The 23,461-nt window shown below is 42.6% G+C and overlaps 1 protein-coding gene across 1 annotated transcript in view; it reads right to left on the bottom strand.

Moving 5' to 3' along the window:
* The window catches only part of LOC115084679 (poly(rC)-binding protein 3-like), a 1,201,673-nt gene that overhangs the window by 935,666 nt on the left and 242,546 nt on the right, over positions 1–23,461 (bottom strand). The window contains exon 2 of the mRNA XM_029589869.1: positions 5,344–5,410. The gene's annotated coding sequence lies outside the window, so the exon portion shown is untranslated. The remainder of the gene's footprint in view (positions 1–5,343; positions 5,411–23,461) is intronic.

The raw sequence follows: 23,461 nt of genomic DNA, 5'->3' as shown, positions 1-23,461 counted from the left end.
ATCACTCTCAGGCCGATTCAGTAAAAAAGCGGGAGAGCGGACGAACGCCCGCTCTCCCAGCGCGTGCACCGGCCACTCGCCGGTGCACGCGATACAGTATGCAAATGAGATGGTGCGGTAGAATCGGGCAAAAGGAGGCGCTAGGGACACTAGCGCGTCCCTAGCGCCTCCTTTTAGCCCGGAGCGGCAGCTGTCAGCGGGTTTGACAGCCGACGCTCAATTTTGCTGGCATCGGTTCTCGAGCCCGCTGACAGCCACGGGCTCGGAAACCGGACGCCGGCAAAATTGAGTATCCAGTTTTTGGCCCGACAGCCGCGGGCCAAATTCAAATTTATTATTTTTTTTTTTTAACTTTTTTTACTCTTTGGAACCTCCGACTTAATATCGCCATGATATTAAGTCGGAGGGTGCACAGAAAAGCAGTTTTTACTGCTTTTCTGTGCACTTTCCCAGTGCCGGAAGAAATTAGCGCCTACCTTTGGGTCGGCGCTAATTTCTGAAAGTAAAATGTGCGGCTTGGCTACACATTTTACTTTCTGTATCCCGCGCGCATACCTAATAGGGCCATCAACATGCATTTGCATGTTGAGGGCGCTATTAGGTGCCATGGGTTGGAAGCGCATTTTCCTCCCCTTACTGAATAAGGGGTAAGGGAAAATGCGCGTCCAAGAGCAGGCTAACAGTGCGCTCCGTTGGAGCGCACTGTACTGTATCGGCCTGTCTGTTTGTAATATTGAACAACATACACAGAGAGAATGCACTACAATACTATTTTAATATACTATATTTTTATCTTCAGTCTAGTGTACTAAACTCACAAGCACAAAGCAGAGAATGATGAATAATGCTATATGTGCATGAGTGTAGCCCTGTGTGCACTAGTACTGCAGTAACAAAATTAATTTACAAAGTGGCTGACGTACCTGTGAGAGTAACTACTTATTTTCCTGTTAGATATACTAACTCTGGTGTACAAACCCAGACAGTGTGTAGAAAAAGCCTCTCTATATTGGGCTCTGTGGCACAGCTAGTATAGCACTGTCTAGAGCTAGCTGTGTGCCTGGCACAGCTACTGGTTCACTGCAACAGGTCCAAACAAATCAATCACTATACTGCAGATAGAAACTGCAGCCTTCAGCCTTTTCCCCACAGGGGAGAAAAGGCTTGACACACAAACCTTCCTTTTCAGTGGCAATGAGATGTTACAGTCAATAACAATTAAAATCCTGTGTAGATGAACATACAAGGCAGCCAAAAGGATTAGAGTGGAATGTTTCTGATGTTGAACAAGAGAACACTGTTGATTGAACATTGTGGAGTATGGAACACCACAGCTCACACAACAGCTAGAAAGGTTTCTTCCTTGAGAGAAAGATTCAAATGCACTTTCAGTCTGCATATTCTATAAGAAGAATAGACAGAGCAGTGATTCACTGATTTACAAAAATGCTTCACTCTGATACATTCCCTTAGATATTCAATCTGGTTTCTTTGCCACACATGATTCAGAGAAACAAAAGCTGGTTGCTATGGAAACTCCAAATAACTAGCCTCAGACAGGGTCTATTCTTTACAATGCACTTGAATGCAGCCAATGCTTTTCTATGGGAAAAGTAAACGAATCAGATGAATGACATATGTTTCCTTTGTGGGAAATGCCCATTCTTACTCATGAACCCATGAATGAAGTGAATTAGAGTCATTCATCACGGACTGGACATTCATTTTAAATAAATGCACATCCCTATCTGGAGTAGTTCTGGAGGACTGAAAAAGGGCAGATGTGGTTTCTATTAATAAAAGTGGAAGTAAGGAGGAAGCTGGGAATCTCAGGCCAGTTAGTCTAACCTCTGTGGTGAGCACACTAATGGAATCATTGCTAAAACAGAGGATAGTGCAATTTTTTGAATCCTATGGATTGCATGATCTGAGGCAGCAGGGTTTTACCAGAAGTAAATCTTGTCAGATGAATCTTATCAATTTCTTTGATTGGGTGATTAGAAAGTTGGATCAAGAGACAGCACTAGATGTAGTGTACTTGGATGTCAGTAAGGCTTTGACATGGTTCTGCACAGAAGACTTATGAATAAATTGTGTGCCCTTATCTTAGAGTGACTGACTGGGTTAGAAACTGGCTGAGTGGCAGGTGACAAAGGAGTTTTTTCTGAGGAGGGGCTTACTAGTGAAGTGCCTTAGGGATTGGTCATTGCACCAATTCATTTCAATATTTATGTGAGTGACATAATGGAAAGGTTGTTGGGAAAGGTTTGTTTTTTTGCAGATGATAACAAAATATGTAACAGGAGGACAGAAAGGTGTGGAAAACATGGGGCGGGGATCTAGTGAAGCTCGAGTAATGGTCTAAAGTCTGCATCTAAGTTTTAATGCTAAAATTGCAGAGTAATGCATTTAGGATGCAAAAACCAAAGGGAAAGGTCAATATTGGAGGTGAAATTCTTCTAAGCACAAAGGAAGAGTGGGATCTGGAGGTAATTGTATCTATTGATCTTAAGGTGGTCAAACAGGTGGATAAAGTGATCATAAAAGCCATAAAGATGCTTTGCTGCATAGGGAATGGTCAGTAGAAATTAGGAGGTGATATTACTCCTGTACAGGTTCCTGTTGAGACCTCACTTGGAATACTGTATAGAATTCTGGAGACCGCACCTTCAAAAGGATAAAAACAGGATGGAATCAGTCCTACTAAAATGGTCAGTGGTCTTTGTTCTAAAGTGTATGGGGATAGACTTAAAGATCAAAACATGTATACCCTAAAGGAAAAGTGAGATGGGGAGATATGATAGAGACATTCAAATATCTCAAAGATTTCCATGCATAGGAGGTGAGCCTTTTTCAATGGAAAGGAGGCTCTAGAACAGTGGTTCTCAACCCTGTCCTGGGGACCCCCCCAGCCAATCGGGTTTTCAGGATATCCACAATGAATATGCATGAGAGAAAATTTGCATACACTGCCTCATAACATGCAAATTTTCTCTCATGCATATTCATTGTGGATATCCTGAAAACCCGACTGGCTGGGGGGGTCCCCAGGACAGGGTTGAGAACCACTGCTCTAGAACGAGGGGTCATGAAATGCGGTTAACAAGGGGTGAGTCAGGAGTAATCTTAGAAAACATTTCTTTACAGAGACGGTGGTAGATGCATGGAACAGCCTCCCAATGATCATATTCACCTTGAGAGAGATTATTTATTGTAATGGGTCTTGATTTATAGAATAAGCTATCAATTGTATAAAGGGCTGAGGATTTTTTGTTACTTGATTCCACAAATTGATTTCGAGGATATACTTTCATAGCTATCTGAACAAGCATCTGATGATTTATTCTGATACGTTTTGGTTGCATAATGGGTTGTCTGTGCAGCATAAAATTGTGAGTGTGTCTTAGTTTTTTTGTTTGCAGATGTTTGTTTCTTGATTTTATTATGTGTGCTTTTGGAATCTGTCTAATACTGGTGATGGTGTGGGCTATATAAAAAATACATAAATAAATAGGATTAAACAGGTCAGGCAGACCAAAAGCCATAGTAATTTGAATGGATTTTCTGTCACAGACTGTTGGCTTGCCTTCTCTCCTCTCTTGATTCTGCTACTCCTTAATGATTTCTCTTTGGGATGGTGAACATGGGGGATTTTTATGATCTAGCCTGCACTCTACAACATTAACAACTTGTCCGAGGCAGGTGTTGACATTTAGGGGCGGATTTTAAAAGGGTTACGCGCGTAACCCTTTGAAACCCGCTCCTGCGTGTGCCAAGCCTATTTTGCATAGGCCCGGTGACGAGCACAAGCCCCGGGATGCGCGTATGTCCCAGGACTTGAAAAAAGGGGCGGGAAGAGGCAGGACAGGGCGGTCTGGGGGCGGGACTGAGGCCTCTGGCACAGTGACCGTGCCGGGGGATCGTGCGCCGGCACTTGGCCGGTGCGTGCAACCTATGCCTGCCCAGAGGCAGGCATAAATTAAAAAATAAAGGTAGGGGGGGATTTAGGTAGCCTCTATCGCACGCGAAAAGGCCCTTTTCGCGTGCGATAGCATGCAAATTCGATTCGGGGCGGAGTCGGCGGTGTCTTTGCTGGCGGTGATAATGTTACTAACATAATCGTCGCCGGTGGCGCTATTCAGTGCGAAAGCCAACAGCTAGCACACCGCGGCCGACGAAATCGCACCGCCATGGTGCGAAGGCTGCGGGCTTTCACTGGCCCTCCCCCCTTTGCACCCCCCCGCCCTCTGTGTTCACTTGATTCATCATTTTGTGAGGAATGATGAATCCAGGACTGAGTTTGATGCACATGCTAATTTTTAGTGCATAGGTCCCACTAACGAGCAGTACACGACAATAAAGGGAAACTAAACCGGAATAAGTTATCATGATAAATCATTAGGACTCTTAGTAGTATATATCCTTTGGCTGCTCTTTCAAATCTAAAGATCCGTAGTTCTGAAGATAGTGGTTAGTACTGTGTATTGTTACAGTGAAGGCAGAACCCTTACTTCTGGATAGCATTCTTGTAAATCAGATGTGAAAACCAAAATTTGATATGCCACACAAGAGAGAATGAAGAGAAAAAAAGCCCCCGATTTTGTATAATTTATTTTCATGTGATTTGAATATGCTTTTTCCTAGGTGAAAATCATAAGCCAGTTTAATGAGAAAGTCAGCTGCAAACATAAAGATATAATGTTAGTTGCATAGACAACATAGGCTCACAGTCAAACATATAAGGCCCTCATGTCCTTCCTATGGCCAACCAAAGGATCCCTTTGGATTTTTAGTTTGGTTTCCTGTTTCATTTGCTTTGGATCAGAAACTCATTCTGGTCATACATTTCCATTCAAGTCAAAGGGGTAAGGAATGAGACCTAATTTTGACTCTGACTTTGTAGTTTTTTATTCAAGTTGTATGCAACTTGCTAACAGGTAACATCACTTCGAGATAACAAGAGTGGCATGAACACCCCACAGTCCTGAAAGAAGGGCAAAGGGCACCAATAGTGGGCTGAGCCCAAGCTACTGTGAAAAGGACAAAGTGGCATAAATAGTGTTATGAACACCCCAAAGTACCAAAAGAGGGGGCAAAGGGGACCAATAGTGGGATGAACACCCAATACTTTGAGTATAGCAACAAGCATAGTGATAAGAAGACCTCAAGGTATGCTTGCTAACTATGCACACTAATGGCTTGGTTCAAGAGAAAACAAGCTGCTCCTTTTCACAGTCAGTCAATGGCCCCTCTGCACATGCTGCAATAGAAAATCAATCTCTCTCTTTCTAGATTTCTTACATACACTACATGCCTGCCTGCTGCAAAGAGGTGCATTCTTACCTTGCTGACTGCAGAACCTTCATCTGCTAATGGTAAGTTGGACTTGCCGGGAAAGGACACCTAAAATCTAAAAAAGAAAAACAATTCTTAAAGGGTTAAACTATTACTGGTTCTATTTATTTTGTATTAGTTTTTAAGGTTAGTATTTGTTTGCAAGTATTAGGAATTGTTTGTGTTTATAAATTATGATTTTGAGCTAATTTTGTAAGCTTGTATAAGCTAGTATTTGTTTGCCAAAGTTAACATTGTGTGTGTTTAGATATAGGACTTTGGGTTAATTTTGTGAGCTTGTATAAGTTATTTTTTGTTTCTAAGTATTAAAGTTATAGCTATACAATGCAAAGTTCCACATTGGGAGTTACCACCCAGGAAAAGGATCTAGGCATCATCGTGGAAAATATGTTGAAATCTTCTTATTAGTGTGCAACGGTGGTCAAGAAAGCAAATAGAATGCTAGGGATTATTAGGAAAGGAATAGAGAATTAATCAGAGAATATCATAATGCCTCTGTATTGCTCCATGGTGCGACCACACCTTGAATATTATGTGCAGTTCTGGTCACCACTTCTTAAAAAAGGATATAGGGGTAGATTTTAAAAGGTGCACGCGGGAGTAGATTTGTTTGCGCAACCCGGCACAAACAAATCTACTACCGATTTTCTAATATGCGTGCGCTGCCGCGCGCATATTATAAAACACAGGGTCGGCGCGCACAAGGCTGCGCAAAATCGGCAGCCTGCACCTGCCGAGCCGCGCAGCCATCCTCCGTTTCCTCCGAGGCCGCTCCGAAATCGGAACTTTCCTTCCGGCCCCCCCAACCCTAACTAATTCCTCCCCCCACCTTTATTTTACAAGTTACGCCTGACCTCCGAAACCTGTCCTCTGCCTTGTTGACTACTCCTCGGATTGATCCTCGGATTCTGACCTCGGCTACCATTGACTAAGTCTCCTGATTCTGGCTCTGTCCCTTGCCTTGCATTCACCTATGCTGTTTGGGCCTTCCTTGCCTCTCCAGGCCAACCGCGTGGTCCGACTGCGCTCCCTTGCTGATCGTGGGCATGCTTCTCTACTACCTCTCTGGGAGACCCTGCGAGACCCACCTAAGTCCAAGCGGCCCAAGACCCTATGGGTTCCACCCAGGGGGACCTCAGGCTTCCAGTGGCGAAGCTCATCTCAGCCTCTGTCTCCTCCTGTGCTCTGTCCCCTGGGAGCATGTGCTCCCTGGTCCCTACCAGGGAGCCATTCTCCACTGCTCCAGGACAAAGGTCCACCTCCAAGCGCAACAAACACAACAATATAAATAATTTATATCACTCTGTCTTCATTTTGCTTGACAGCAGTGAGCTTATGAGTTATACTACAGCTGAACATACTTTCTACTAACTGTTGTGTCCTCTGTTTCCTAATAGAGGGCACAAACCACTCTATTGCAAGATCTGCACTACTGGCAAGGATCAGGAGCTTCTTATCAGAACATTAGAACATAAGAAATTGCCATACTGGGTCAGACCAAGGGTCCAACAAGCCCAACATTCTGTTTCCAACAGTGGCCAAACCAGGCTACAGGTACCTGGCAAGTACCCAAACATTAAGTAGATCCCATACTACTGATGCCAGTAATAGCAGTGGCTATTCCATAAGGGGTAGATTTTATAAATTTGTGCGAGTGCATACTTTTGTTCACGCCCCAGGCGCGAACAAAAGTATGCTAGATTTTATAAGATACGCGTGTAGCCACACGTATCTTATAAAATCTGGGGTCGGCGCACGCAAGGGGGTGCACATTTGTGCAACTTGTGTGCGCCGAGTCCAGCGCGGGCTGCCTGTTCCCTCCGAGGCCGCTCCGAAATCGGAGCGGCCACGGAGGGAACTTTCTTTCCATCCCCCGCACCTTCCCCTCCCTTCCCCTACCTAACCCCCCCCCCCCCCCCCCGGCCCTATCTAAACCCCCCCCATGTTTATTGGCAGATTTACGCGTGCGCCAGCGGGCTGCTGGCGCGCCATCACCCGACCCGGGGGCTGGTCCGGAGGCCTCGACCATGCCCCCGGGCCGGTGCCACACCCCCGGTCCCGCCCCGAACTGCCCCCTGACCCCGGACACACCCCCTCCCCGCCCCTTTTACGAAGCCCCGGGACTTACGCGTGTCCCGGGGCTGTGTGCGCGCCGGCAGCCTATGCAAAATAGGTGCGCTGGCGTGCGAGTGCCCTGCGCGCGTAAATCCGGCTGGATTTACGTGCGCAGGGCTTTTAAAATCCAGCCCCAAGTCAATAGTAGTTAATGAACTTCTCCAAGAACTTCTCCAAACCTTTTTTAAACCCAGCTATGCTAACTGCACTATCCATATCCTCTGGCAAAAATTTCCAGAACTTAATTGTGCATTGAGTGAAAAAGAAATTTTCTTCAATTAGTTTTAAATGTGCTACTTGCTAACTTCATGGAGTGCCCCTAGTCCTTCTATTATCCGAAACAGTAAATAACCAATTCACATCGACCTGTTCTAGACCTCTCATGATTTTAAAGACCTCTATCATATCCCCCCTCAGCCATCTCTTCTCCAAGTTGAACAGCCCTAATTATAGAGAAACCATTAACACCGCCAAACGTGATTTTTATTCTGACAAAATTCATAAATTTCAATTTAATCCGAGGATTTTGTTCACATATGTATCTGAACTCATCAATGTGAAAAGTAATTTGCTTTCTTGGGATAATAATTTAAAGAATAAGGGCAATGAATTTGCCTCTTTTTTCAAAAATAAAATTCAAGCAGTACTGAAAGATTTAAATACCCAGGCCTTACAAAATATCACCTTACCGATTAATCCTTCAGTTAACTGGTCAACATTCGATACAGTTTCTTCTATAGAAATTGTTAATCTTATTAAAAAGATGACACTGCCAATCACCCTTTGGACGAGATGCCTATTAAACATCTTAAGTCAATTCAAGACATTATAGCCAAACCGTTGGCTGATATCATTAACTTGTCATTAGAAGAGGGCATATTCCCAGATAGTCTAAAATGTGCAGTAGTGAAACCTATTTTGAAAAAAGCCCAACTAGATCCGGAGATTTTGGCTAATTATCATCCAATATCTATACTTCCTTTCTTGGCCAAACTACTTGAAAAGGTGGTCAATCGGCAGCTTATGGACCATTTAGAAGAAAATCAGTTGCTTTTCCCATCACAATATGGTTTCCGGAAATGTCACAACACGGAAACTCTTCTAATTTCAATATCCGATACTATTCAAAGAGGCTTTGATCAGAATATTTCTTATCTTCTAATTCTGTTAGATATCTCGGCGGCATTTGACACTGTCAATCATGAAGCTCTTACAACAATACTTCAGGAAATTGGCCTTTCAGACAAAACATTGGCTTGGTTTAAATCTTATCTCACTAATAGATCATATGTAGTCAAATTGGGAACAGTAGAATCCGAGGTAGTAGACCTCCACACTGGAGTGCCACAGGGTTCTTCTCTATCACCAACCCTGTTTAATATTTATATGGCCCCATTGTGAAGATTTTTAGCGGGACTCGGGCTGGTGCATTTTTTGTTCGCAGATGATGTTCAAATTCTGATACCTATAAAAGATTCCTTGTTGGCTACATTGAAATTCTGGGACATGTATTATAAATCAATAAAACAGCTCCTTACACACGTCACTAGCTCTTAATAATTCCAAAACTGAAATGCTGCTTATCTGCAACAAAGTTACAGAGAAAATAGAGGCTGACATTCTAACTTGCACCCCTACATATAAGATCCAACGTGAAGCCAGAGATTTGGGTTGTATTCTGGACTCAGAGTTGAGCATGAAAGCAACAATAAAAGCTATCTCAAAAGACGGCTTTTATAAATTGCAAATTTTTAAAAAATTGAAGCCATTATTGCATTCAAACGATTTTCGTATTGTCTTACAGGCCTTGATTCTTCCAAAATTAAATTATTGTAATGCGCTATTATTGGGTTTGCCAATGTCAACGATCCGACCGCTACAGTTGTTGCAAAATGCCACGGCACGACTCTTGTCCAATACAAATAAGTTTGATCATGTTTCCCCCGCTCTGATGAAGTTACATTGGTTACCAGTCCAGTTTCGCATTCAATATAAGTGTTTAACTTTAATTCATAAAGCCGTATACGGGGATAATACCAAATGGTTAAATGCCTCATTACGCATCCACGTCCCATCCCGGAACTTGAGATCGCTCGGCCAAGCTTTATTGACAATATCATCACCAAAACTAGCTCATCTTGGTTCAGTGAGGGAGAGGTCACTGTCAGTGGCGGGACCAAAGTTGTGGAATTCATTACCTGTTGAAATTCGCACAGAGGCAAATATGATCAGCTTCAAGAAACAGATAAAAACTTGGCTATTTGAGCAGGCTTTTAATCAAGCCAATTAACACCTTATTATATTAATTTGCTTTTAAAATTATTTTTTTTTTCATTTAGTATAGCTTTTTAACATAGGTGTTTTATTAGTAATATTTTTAGTGATTTATTTTAGTTAATGTATGAGTAATTTTATTAAGTAATATTTTAATGTTTATGTTTGATATATTTTGAACTATGGAGTTTAAATATTTTACTAGGTGTAGGCAAAATTATTCAAGATGTATAATGGGTTTATTATAATTGTTTTATGTTGAATTTTGCTACAGCAAATTCTGTTATTGTAAACCGATATGAAATTAATTTGAATATCGGTATATAAAGCTGATTAAATAAAATAAATAAATAAATAATCTCTTTAGTCTTTCCTCATAGGGGAGCTGTTCTATCCTCTTTATCATTTTGGATACCCTTCTCTGTACCTTGTCCAGTACAACTATATATATTTTTTAGATGCGGTGACCAGAATTGTACACAGTACTCAAGATGTGGTCTCACCATGGAGCGATACAGAGGCATTATTTATTTATTTATTTTATTTATTTAAAGATTTTATATACCGACATTCATCAGTGATATCACATCGGTTCACAGCGTAACATAAACTAGTGCTTGGAGAGCGCTTTACATCGAACAGGTTTAAACAGATTTAACATAAAACAAGTATAGCATATTGAACAAGAGGAAAGTTGAAGGGGGGGGGTGAACATAAAATAAAATATCATATTGACAAGAGAGTAAGAGACTGGGGGGAAATGAGTAGGAGAATTAAGAATTGAACTAATCCTTAAAATTAAGGATTGTAATTATGTACAATATATACAGTAAAAGGGGATAACATAATGTATCAATTGTGTAGAGAGGAGGGGCGGGAGGGAGGGGAGGGGGGGAAGGGGGATGGGAAAGGTGTTAGGGTAACACAGAAGTGAATGAGGGGTGATTTAGGGTAAATTTTAGAGGAAAGCCAGGTCTAGCATGGAACATGGATGAGCGCGAGAAGAATTTACGTGTATGCTTTAGAGAAGAGCCAAGTTTTAAGCTTTCGCTTGAAGGTTTTTAGGCATTCTTCTTGTCTTAATTCGACTGGCATTGTGTTCCAGAGGATGGGCCCGGCGATTGATATGGCACGTGTTCTAGTGGAAGTAAGTTTGTAGAGTTTGGGCGAGGTGGTAGGCATGGTGGCGAGGTGTGCCTGTCTGGTAGGTTTATTAGATTGATGAAATCGGAAGGTGTCATTAAACCAATTCAAATCAGGATTATATAAGGCCTTATGAACAAGAGAGAGAGCCTTGTATTGTATGCGGGAAGCTATGGGGAGCCAATGCAAATCTTTTAGGAACGGTGTGATATGGTCATGTCTGTGTGTGTTGGTCAGAATCCGGGCTGTTGTGTTTTGCAGTATTTGAATGGGGTGGATGGCATTGTTTGGTAAGCCGAGGAGAAGTGAATTACAATAGTCAATTTTGGCAAAGATGATGGTTTGTAGAACAGTGCGGAAGTCGGGTGGATGAAGTAGAGGTTTAAGTTTCTTTAGGGTGTGAAGTTTAAAGAAACCATCCTTTAGTATGTTACTGATGAATTTCTTCATCGTGAAGTGACCATCGAGGATGATTCCCAGATCACGGACTTGTTGGGCAAATGGGGGATGTGAGGGAGTGTAGTGGTTCAGTTGGTTTTGTGGTGAGATAAGCATAATTTCGGTTTTAGTTGTATTAAGAGCTAAGTGGATGGAAGATAGGAGATTATTTATGGATAGGAGAGTATCCTTCCAGATATCCATGGTTTTTGAGAGAGAGAGTCAGTGATGGGGATGAGCAACTGAACGTCGTCGGCGTAAATATAATGAGGGAGGTTGAGACTGGAAAGGAGGTAACAGAGGGGTAAAATGTAGATATTGAAAAGGGTTGAAGAGAGAGATGAGCCTTGAGGAACACCTTGTTTTAGGGGGATAGCTTTAGAAACATTATGACATTTTCCATTTTATTCTCCATTCCCTTTCTAATAATTCCTAACATTCTGTTTGCTTTTTTGACTGCACACTGAACTGACTATGATGCTTAGATCTTTTTCCTGGGTGGTAACCCCTAATATGGAACCTAACATCGTGTAATAACAGCATGGGTTATTTTTCCCTATATGCATCACCTTGCACTTGTCCACATTAAATTTCATCTTCCGTCAGTTTGCAGTCTTGATCCATATCAAGCCTCTAAATAAGTTTTATGCTTCAAAAAGTACATGTGAATTCAGTTGTGGTCAGATTTATGAATACTTCTTCAAAATGAGCTCACTGAGCAATTTGCAAATCTGGAAAAATATAAGTGTTTTATTGAATTGGTTTGTTAAACTTTTATAAGGGATTCATTTCAGATTTGGTTGAATTGACAGATTTGCTATGGATTTTTTTTTTAAATAACTAATTGAATGTTAGTTTTCTTTCAGATATTTCCCAAATGTACTTGTAAAAATCTGATGGCTTTCCCCAGTGGATTTGGTAAAATTTCAAACATGTCAAGCTGAAATTTGCTCATGTTTAGTACTTGCGGAGCAAAATGCTAACTGTCCAGGTCTCAATAAAATTTGTGAAAGCTCCATAGATTTTAGAAATTTGCAAGTTTGTGTGCTATAGATTTTAATGGTAGTAATCTATGCCAACTGAAAGAAATGGTGAAATCTGTCAGATGTACAGCAGTACAGAAATGGTTCATAGCTTTCCATAACTGTACTACAGTATTGTTGTGTCCCACGGCCGTTGGAGGCCACGACCGCGGTCCCCTACCTCGTCCGCGGCGGCGACCCGCTACGGCAGCTTCAGGGGAAACCCCTGACCGGGTGCTCGTCGCCCCGGCGTGGGTCCCCGGCCTGACCGTCGGGCGGAGAGCCGTCCCTGCTCTGCCCCCGCGCCGTTCCTGCAGCCTTTCCTCCGCGGAGGAAATCCAAGATGGCCGCCGCCATCTTTAGGCGCGAGGCAGCGCCCCCTTCACAGATTTAAAGGGACCTGATCCTTTTAACAAGCTTCACCTGTCCTTGATCATCCTGAGCAGGGGAAGTATAAAGGCAAGCTTCCTCCGCTCATTCTCTGACTTGGCAACGTCCTCCAGCGCTGTCCAGTCTGCTTGCTTCGGTGAGTTCCTTGAGCTTCGGATCCTTGTTCCTGTTACGTCTTGGTCTTCCCGGTTCCTGACTTTGGATTGGCTTACGGTGATTCTCTGGTGTGTGACTCAGTTTGGCAAGCAGTGATTCTCTGGTGTGACTTCGGACTGGCAAGTGGTGATCCCTCGGTGTGTGACCTCGGACTGGTAAGCGACGACTCTCTGGCACCTGACCTTGGACTCCTCCTGGGCTCCATCTCCAAGGGCCCGCCTAAGTCACAGCGGTCCGGGTCCCTACGGACTCCTCCTGGGGGGACCGCGGACCTCCAGGGCGAAGCTCCAGTCAGCCCTTGCACTGATACCGCGACCCCTCTGGGTCCACCTAAGATCCAGCGGTCTGGTTCCCTACGGGCTCCTCCGGGGGGACCACAGACTTCCAGGGGTGAAGACACAGCTCCTCTTCTAGTCTCTTCATCTGCCTGCAGCCACTTCCGTCTCCAGTGCTGAGGGTCCGCTGCTCTCCTCTTCTGTCTGCCTCGCCACCCGACGAGAGAACCTATGGATCCTCCGCAAGGTATACCATCCTCTCGTCGGCCCAAGGGTCCACAAGCCTGAGCACAACAAGTATACTACACCCAGTTTAAGACCAATTTTGTCTTATCTGTCTGCTTCATGAAATATTTTTGTATCAAATTATAAAATAATTGCAATATACTTTTCCTCCAAAATTTTCAAAGCTTAAAGTTTATAAGTTTTTATTCACTGTATATTTATTCTCATATCTGTAGTAGGATGGGGTAGAACATGTAATGGGAGGAAAATATAAGCAGATTATGCAAACGTTTGAATAAATACAATGGATACAAAACTTATGATACTGTACTTTGCTAGTTCTCATATCATTCTGTGGGAGCCCCCAGCTGGTCAGGTTTCCAGGATATCCATAATGAATAAGCAAGATATATACTTGCCTGTATTTCCTCCATTGTATGCCAAATATATCTCATGCATATTTATTGTCAATATCCTAAAAACCAGATCAGTTAAGGGTCCGTGAGGTCAGGTTTGGGAACCACTGCTGTAGACAATGAATCAAAGAATCCTCATACCTTTGCCCAAATAGAATGAAAGCTGTTCTATTCTTTCCACTTCCAAAAACAACAAGCGAAAATGTGAAAAGGCAGTGGCCAAAGACAGAGGGATGCTAGTGTGTACATAGGGAGAGCACAACTAGCTGAATAAGGAGGTGATAATGCTTCTGTACAGGTTGTTGGTGAGGCCTCACCTAGAATACTGTGTAAGGTTCTGGGGACTATATCTCAGAAAGGACGGAGAAGGCTAGAGATGGTCCCTAGAAAGATATCACATTGTGCAAGGTCTGCATCAAAAGCCATATGAGATGACATATAAGATCCTAAATATGTACAGTATATCTAAGGGGAGAGGAGAGACAGGGGGATATCACAGAGACATTTAAATATGTAAAAGATATGAATGCACAAGAAGCAAATATTTTTCAATGGAAAAGAAGTAGCAGAACTAGAGTGTCATGATATAAATTGTTTTTTTTACTTATATTCTGCCTTTCATGAAACTTCAAAGTGGACTACACTCAGGTACTGTAGGAATTTTCCTAAACCAGAAATATGAAGCTCTAAAGCAAGGGTGGCCGATTCTAGTCCTCAAAAGCCACAGACAGGACATCCACAATGGATATGCTGAGAGAGATTTGCATACACTTCTTCCATTGAATGCAACTATTTCTTATGTATATTCAATGGGGTAGATTTTATAATTTTGCGCGAGCTCGTACTTTTGTTCGCGCACCAGGCGCGAACAAAAGTATGCTGGATTTTATAAGATACGTGCGTAGCCACCCCCCCCCCCGGCCCTATCTAAACCCCCCCTTACCTTTGTTGGCAGATTTACGCCTGCTGAAAGCAGACGTAAATCTGCGCATGCCAGCAGGCTGCTGGCGCGCCATCACCCGACCCGGGGGCTGATCCAAAGGCCTCAACCACGCCCCCGGGCCAGCGCCACGCCCCCGGGCCCGCCCCCAAAACGCTGCGTCACGCCCCCGAAATGCCGCGTCATTCCCGGAACGCCCTCAACACACCCCTTTTACGAAGCCCCGGGACTTATGCGTGTCCCGGGGCTCTGCGCGCGCCGGTGGCCTATGCAAAATAGGCACGCCGGCGCGCAGGGCATTTAAAATCCGGCCCAATGTGCGCATCACAAAACAAGTGAGCCCTTGTTTGTGGCTCTTGAGAACCAGAGTTTGCCAATCCTGCTCTAAGAGGTAAATTTTAAGAGCCATGCGTGGATGCACCTGTGCTCGCATTTGCTGTTGAGCGCCAATGGCCACGGCCATTTTATAACACACTTATATATACACGCATGTTATAAAGTAGCCTGGACATGCATATATGTGTGCCCAGTTTATATGCATGCGCACATGTGTGTGTGCAAATGCTGCCTAGACCACAAAAGTGGGGGGGATTTCATTAGATATGCATGCTGAAACTATAGCCCATTTTCCAAGTTCATTCCCAGTTCACCCAGTTAACCAATCACCCTTCCTAACCCCCCCACCAATTAGTTAGCCTACCTTTAATCCTGTTAGGCGAGACTCCCTAAACCTAGCTAAGTAGCATATATTTTTTTATGTTCTTACTTACATGCCATCCATAGCAGAAGTAAAGTTATGTAGTAAGGGACCCCCGGCACGCGCTTATGCGTGTAAATATGTACACGCAGATTTCATGCCTCAGCCCTATTTCGCCCTGCCCCACCCGTGCCCCGCTCAGACCACACCACACCCCGGCTCCTTTTCCCAGAAAACCTTTTTGTGGGCCTAACGGGAGATCCACGCGTTGTTGCGGGCCCTTTAAAATCCGCGCAGCACATGTCAGAGACACGCGCATATCTCCCAGTTTTGGCACGCGCAAGACTTTTAAAAGTGACCAGTAAGGGAACAGGTTCAGGACTATCAGGAAATACAATTCGTGGAAAGCGTCATAGATATCTGGAATGCCTTCCATAGGGGATCTGGTGGAGAAAAAAAAATGCAATCGAATTAAAAAAATATGGGATATAAGCAGAGGATCCCTAGAGGGAAGAGAATGAGAATGAAAGACTGGTAACGTGCATAAAGTGAAAGTTGCACAGGCTTCGCAATAGGGTGGTTACTGCCACGCTGAAACAAAATTGTTTGCCCCCATGTGTTATATGATATTGAAAAGGGTTTGTTAGGGTAACATTAAAATTAACTGGAGAAATCCTGAGATTCAAATGTCCTGCCTTGCTGATGGGCAAATTTTCACTCAGATAAAATGTAGCTGGGTAAAAGGGATGATGGGGATGAGGGGCATTCTGGGAGCAGGACTCATGTTTAGCCAGTAGAAATGATATTAACACTATCCAGCCAAAATTACCCCAATAAGTTTGGTCAAGCAAAATGCTGTCCTACAGTTGCATGGGTAACATTAGGTGGGTAACTTTAGCTGCATTCTTTCAATGGGAGATTTATCTGGGTAAGTCCTGTTTTATCCAGATATCTTTCCATTTGCTATATATTTTTTATGGTACATTTTAAGATGAGGCATTCTATCTCAGGATGCAGGTTAGTGCAGGGTTTATATTGATGTTCTTTCCCATCCTTATAGACTTCAGGTTTAACCCCATATAGAAGATTTGATAGAATAATGCTAACAAATCATTTTAATGGCAGTTTTACTGGGTGGCTGATACTGGATAGGGGCTTCTTTAATACATAAAAGGCCCAGGATTTTTTCTTGTTGTTTTTATAGGCAATTTAAAGGCTGTGCTGTTGGAGTGGGTGTGGGCATGATTTGTGGAATTTCACTTTGTCTGCTCCCACCCAAATACTTCTGACTAGAGATGACACTGGGCAGTTACAACCCCAAAACAGCAGTGGTATGATTGTCTTGAACCTGTGAACCTGCACAGAGGTACAGTGGTTAAAACCCCAAAAATGACCATGAGAGGGCTGGAGTTTTACAAGGAAAGGGGGCATGAATTTTGTTGAGAAGCAAAACTGAAAATGGCATAGCCTAAAATGGCCTACCAGTGGAGGTAAAGGTAGAGGTGTCAGATTTTGGACATGCTTAGAACTGAGATGGGGGGAATGAGAGGAAAAGGTTAAGAGATCAGGTAAAAGGAATGGTTAGGGGGAGTTAGTGTTGGGTTTCATGGGGGAACTCAAATGTGTATCTACCCAAAGTTCATGAATCTCAACTGAGCAGATTAGATGGGGCTATTTTGGTCTTTATCTGCCATCATTCACTATGTTAATAAGCAACCAATAATTGGATAGTGATATCATCTTCAGAAAGCTGTCAAGAATATTGCAAAAGGAAAAGGACTTGTAAATGCCAACATTTGTTTGTCTTATTAAGACATTATCTCTGCAGGACTACATTTTTTATTTTTCTTAAAAAAAATTCGACATCTGTTTTCTCTATTTAACTGAATTAATAATACATTAGTTCTGAATTCAGCATCAGAACAACAATAACTTAAAAGTAGCTTGTTTTCTTATGACAACCAGAAATAATGAGAGTCCTTCCATGCTGCATTGCCTTATTAAACTTAAGAAAGAATTCTTTGTTGCAGGAGTAGGGAACCTCTAGTCCTCCTGGACACCAATCCGCTCAGGTTTTCAGGACATTCCTGACATAGTTTTGTATGCATACTGCTTCCTTTGTATGCAAATCTATCTAATATTCATTATGGATATCTTAAAAATCCAACTGGATTGGTGGACATGAGGATTGGAGGTTGCCTACCCCTGGCATTGCTTCATTTACTCCATTCTTTTTTTTAATCTTCTTTGTCTATCATTTGGTGGCTTTTATATCTTGGATTTGCATCAGGACCAATCTATTGTACTTCAATATGTGTATATCAGTATGTGAGCAGGGAATATCAATTCATTAGTGACCTTAATCAGATCTAATATTAATATTTAATACAAGATTGCTTTAAGTCTGAAACCTAGAAGCAGTATTCTGTTCCTTACAGGTGAAAAGTCACTAGATTAATTAATTCCATCATCTAGCTGTTTTCAGGATTTCTCCATTTTGATCAGCATTGGCATTGATGGATAGGACTAAGGTGTGTTAATATTTACTCTGGATTCTGTTTTGGATTAATATCTGAAAGCTTGAACAAGCTAAGTATAATAAGCTTTCAAAAAATCTCACAAGCATTATTTTTTGATCATTCATACCATACTTTGCACCCATGTTGTGATTCATGTATCAGAGGGCATCGATATAGATCTAATGTAAAGGCTTCCATTCCCCTAACATGCCAAGAGCAATTTATATGTTGCATGCTCTTGGATAAAGGTGGGATAAGGTGAAGGCATTTATTTATGGGGGGCAATTTTAAGACTATGTACATTGGAATAAACTGCAGTACTTTTAACCTGCAAACTTTACCCCAGTTTTCATTGAAAATAATATTAGTAGATTTCAAAATACAGTCTATACATGTCATTTTTCTCCCTTGACCTAAACACTCCTCCAGTTAATGCATGCTTGCAATGCGACTAAAAGTGCTTGTGTTATTGAACAATGCGTGAACTTTTGAATGCATTGAGGAAGGGCAATTTTTTTAACCTGTGTACATAGCTTTGAAAATTGTATTTGTAGGGGTCTATCTACTATAGATACATGGTGGCAGAAAAGACCGTATGGCCCATCTAGTCTGCCCATCCATCCAATTAATTTAGCTTTATAATTCCCATCATGCCCTCAGAGATCCCCTGGATTTATCTGGTGCTTTCTTGAATTTAGTTACTGTGTTTGTCTTCACCACCTCTACTGGGATGCTGTTCCACACATCCTTCACCCTCTTCATAAAGAAATATTTCCTAAGATTAATTGTGAGTCTACCCCCTTTCAACATCACATGACCCCTCATTATAGAGCCTCCTTTCTGTTGAAAGAGGCTTGCCTCCTGTGTATATATATCAATTTAAATGTCACTATCCTATCTCATCTTTTCTCCAGGGTGTACATATTTGAATCTTTAAGTCTATCGTCATATGCTTTAGAATTAAGACAACTGATCCTTTTAGTAGCTACCCTCTGGAATGACTCCATCTTGTACAAGTATTCCAAGTGAGGTTTTAACAGGGACCTAAACAGGAGCAATATCACTTCCCTTTTTCTGCTGATCATTCCTCTCCCTATGCAGCCAAACATCTTTCTGGCTTTTACTGTTATGGCCGCCGGCTGTGGCGGTCTGCGACTGGGGCCAGCCACTCACCTGCAGCGTCGGGACACCCCCGGGGCACCTGCAGGAGCAGGCAGCCAACTCTGACGCTTGCTTCGCGGCCATGGCCGCTGCTGAGGCCTGGCCTCATCTCCTGCCGACTTCCTCCTGCACGCTGACTCCTCCCCCCCCACTGAGACTGCCTAAGAGCCGTGCACGTGGCTAGGCATTGTTCTTAAAGGGACCACGACAGGATATTGCAGCAACTTACCCTGCTGGTTTACTATTTAAAGGCAAGGTCTGTTCCTCAGACCTTGCCTTGGTATCTTGGCTCCTGGTTGGTGTTGTTCCTAAGCTCTGAGTTCCTGTTCCTTGCTTCTGGTCTCAGCTGCTGGTTCTCTTTGGTCTTGTCCTTCTGTTCCCAGTTCCTGCTTCTCTCATTGGAAGGATTCTTCTGGCTTGACCTCTGGACCAGCTTCCGACCCTTCTCCTGGCTTGGACCCCTGGACCGGCTTCCGACCTTTCTTCGGATTCAACTCCTGGACTGAATTATGACCTGCTGGAGGCACCAGCAGTCTGGATCTCATGACCTGCAGGAGGTGCCTGTGTCCAGACCTATCTTCAGTCTACTGGAATTCACCTAAGTGCAAGCGGCTCGGGTCCCTAGGGCTCCTCCTGGGGGGACCGCGGGCTTCCAGTGGCAAAGTAACTGTTCAATGGCTGCTCTACCTGGCCTTGCCTTCTGACACTAGGGACCTAAGAGAGGTTATTCTCTCTTAGGTAGCGCCAACTCTACCTTGGACTAAGGGTCCACCTCCAGATCCATAACATTTACTGTCACTTTATTCACCTGTTTGGCCACCTTAAGATCATCAGATACAATCACCCCCAGATCCCTCTCTTCCTTTGTGCTTAGAAGAATTTCACTTCCAATACTGTACCTTTCCCTTGGGTTTTTGCATCCTAAATGCATTGTTCTACATTTTTTAGCATTAAATCTTAGCTGCCAGGCTTTAGACCATTCCTTAAGCTTCACTAGATCCCTCTTCATATTTTCCACACATTCATGACAATCCATCCTGTTACAGATTTTGGTATCATTGGCAAAAAGACAAACCTTTTCCTGACTATCCTTCCAATATGTCGCTCAATAACGTTGAACTGGTCCAAGACCATTCTCTGAGGCACACTGCTAGTAAACCCCCCCCCCCCCCCCCATCAGTGAAAACTCCATTTACCACTACCCTTTGTCACCTCCCTCTCATCCATTTCTAACCTAGTCAGTCACTCTAGGATCCATATCAAGGGCACTCAATTTATTTATGTCTCCTGTGCAGAACTGTATCAAAGGCTTTGCTGAAATCCAAGTACGCTATGTCTAATGCTCTCTCTTTATCCAACTTTCTGGTCACTCAATGAAAGAAATTGATCAGATACTTCTGACAAGTTTTACCTTTGGTAAAACCATGCTGGTTTGGATCTTGCAATCCAGTGGATTCCAAAAATTGCACTATCCTCTTCTTTTTTTTTTTTTTTTTAGCAACAATTCCATTAGTTTGCTTATCACAGAAGTCAGACTAACCGGTCTATTGTTCCCAGCCTCCTCCTTACTTCCACTTTTAAGACTAGAAACTACATCCACCCTTTTTGAGTAGTTCAGAACTACTCTAGACTCTAAAGAAGTATTGAAAACTTCAGGCAGTGGAGCTGCTAGGACATCTCTAAGGTCCCTTAATACCCTCAGATGTATCCCATCCAGCGCCATTGCCTTATCTACTTTAAGTTTACTTAGCAGAAGGACAGAGAAGTGGGGAAGGGGAATGGAGAAGGAGATCTGGAAAAGACAGAAAAAGAGGTGGAGAGAGGAAATAGATGGCACGAAGAGAGAGAACCCCCTCATCATCCTGAACCACTAAAGATACAAGTGGCTTCTCAAGCAGTAAGCAGCAAAGGGACATTAGTACCCAACTCCCCTACCCCTCACATACAATATCCTTTTCAAGGATGAGGAGAATGAGAATCTTCATTAGGTCCTGGAGCAGATTTTATTTATTTATATACTTATTTATTTGGATTTATTACCTTCCTTTCTGAATAAGGAATTCTTGCATGACAGGGTACAATATATTGGAAAGCATCATAGCAGTCACTAGAGTGGCAGGGTCAGTCTGAAAAAGATAGACAGTAAATACTAAATCTGAAGTGAAAAAACATCACAGCAGTATAATAGGTTATAGCAGCAAATTCTAGGTTCTCATACATGGTGCCAGGCAGTTTCTAGCAGGGATAAGCAACTTTGGTTCTGGAGTGTCACAAACAGATCTGGTTTTCAGGACATTCATAATGAATATTATTGAGAAATAGTTGCATAAAATGGAGGCAGGGCATGCAAATAAACCTCATGCATATTAATGTTTTATGTCCCGAAAACCAGACCGGTTTATGGAACTCCAGGACTGGAGTTGCCTGTTTCTGTTTTATAGTAATCAGTTTAAGCTGCTCATAGTAACATAGTGAATGATGGCAGATAAAGACCAATATGGTCCATCCAGTCTGCCTAGCAAGTTGTTTTTTTTTTATTGGTAGTAGCAACTGCCAGTCTGTACAGGCTACCCCAAAACAGAAATGTAAACTTTAGGTATAATAAAGTTACTCCATTTCTTCATTTTCATTCTCTAGTCAAAGGGCTCCTCTGTGTTTGTCCCATGTCCTTTTGAATTCCCTTCTTGTCTTCACCACCTCTTCCAGGAGGATAGTCTATGCATCTTCTACCCTATCTGTGAAGAAATATTTCCTAACATTTTTCTTGAGTCTTCCCCCTTGGAGTTCCATATCATGACCCGTAGTTTTGCACCTTCCTTTCCATTGGAAAAATTTATTATTTTTGTGCATCATTAATTCCTTTCAGGTATTTGAAGGTCTGTATCATATCTCCCCTGTCTCTTCTCTCTTTCAGGGTATATATATTCATATAACCCTTAGTGGGGGTTTTAATCCCAAGGGCACACAAACAATTTTACTCTTCGGGGAAATTTACTCCCATGCTTTCCTGGGAGGATTCTCCCAAAGGGTGAGATCCTGGGACAAATCAGATAGGATCAGGCTCTGGATTGATAATAATTAAACAAATGTCAATTTGTCCATAATGTTGAAGTTATATCTGACTGCTGATACATGAGTGTATTTCTCTGTAGATAGGTGTCCTTTATTTCAGGCATCTGGGTAGAGTTCCCATGGTGATTTTAATTGTGCAAAACTCACCTAGTAGCTAACTGGAAACGCTATTGGAGGGGTCCCCACATTCACAGAAAAGATATATCCTATCTGACTCCATTTCCTTCCCGGACATCCAGTCTGTCCTGGTCCCATGAATGGAGATCCGATTGGGGTCTTCTGGTCTTGCTCCTTCATCCTTAGTTGTTGTTACTGGGGATTTGTTTTGTGGAAAAGTCAAAGGGGATTAATACCATCGGATTATGCCAAGTCCTGCATCTCTGTGGGGAGGGTTGAGTCAAAAACCTTCCCACAAAACAATGTCCAAATACTTGCTCTTTGAAAAATCTCTTGGGAGTTGCTGCTTTACTATCACTGGTGCTTGCCCCATCTACGGTGTAGATTAAGGCTCAGAGGTCTTTAGCCTTTTTCCTTGGTGTCTGGGGAAGCCTTCAATGAAGTTAAATATGTGTATTTTGAGCCACCGGATTTAAAAATCTTCCTGGAGGCTAAAAAAAAAATTAGGGAATAATAATGGCTGAAAACTTGACGTAAAATGAAAGAAATAGGGTGCTGTACTTTCTTTTTCTTTAAATATATTTCTTAGAAGAGCTCTATATGATATAGATTGTTTACTGCTAAAATTACATAGTAAAATGGGTATTAAATCTTGGATTTTTAAGTAAAATGATATTGGGACTTATGAATTTAGGTTCCAATATTATTTAAAACTTTTTGTGTATAATGAGATAATACTACCCGTATTTTGTTTTGACATGTTATGTCATAATAGTTGAAAAAAAAAAAAAAGTAGGATACATCTTGGCCATCAAAAATCTCACACAGAAGATCTGTTACTGGTGCTTGCCCCATCTAGGGAGAAGAGGGGCTCACGGGTCTTCAGGTCTCTGGGTAACAGCCCTTTTGCCTCAAAGGGAATCAGGCAAAAACTCTCTCACTGCAACTAAATACAGAACAAACCTTTGGCAGGGTGTGCACAGAGAGGCACCTCTTAAATATATAAAGTTACTGATGAGGCCTCACCAGTATAACATAGTAACGACAGCAGAAAAAGACCAAAATGGTCCATCTTGTCTGCCCAGCAAGCTTCCCAAGGTAGTAACTGCTGCTCCGTGCAGGTTACCCCTATGTTTTTCTTAAGGA

This window comes from Rhinatrema bivittatum, chromosome 2 (assembly GCF_901001135.1).
Source record: "Rhinatrema bivittatum chromosome 2, aRhiBiv1.1, whole genome shotgun sequence".
NCBI classification, from domain to species: domain Eukaryota; kingdom Metazoa; phylum Chordata; class Amphibia; order Gymnophiona; family Rhinatrematidae; genus Rhinatrema; species Rhinatrema bivittatum.
This window is presented reverse-complemented; position numbering and strand designations above follow the sequence as displayed.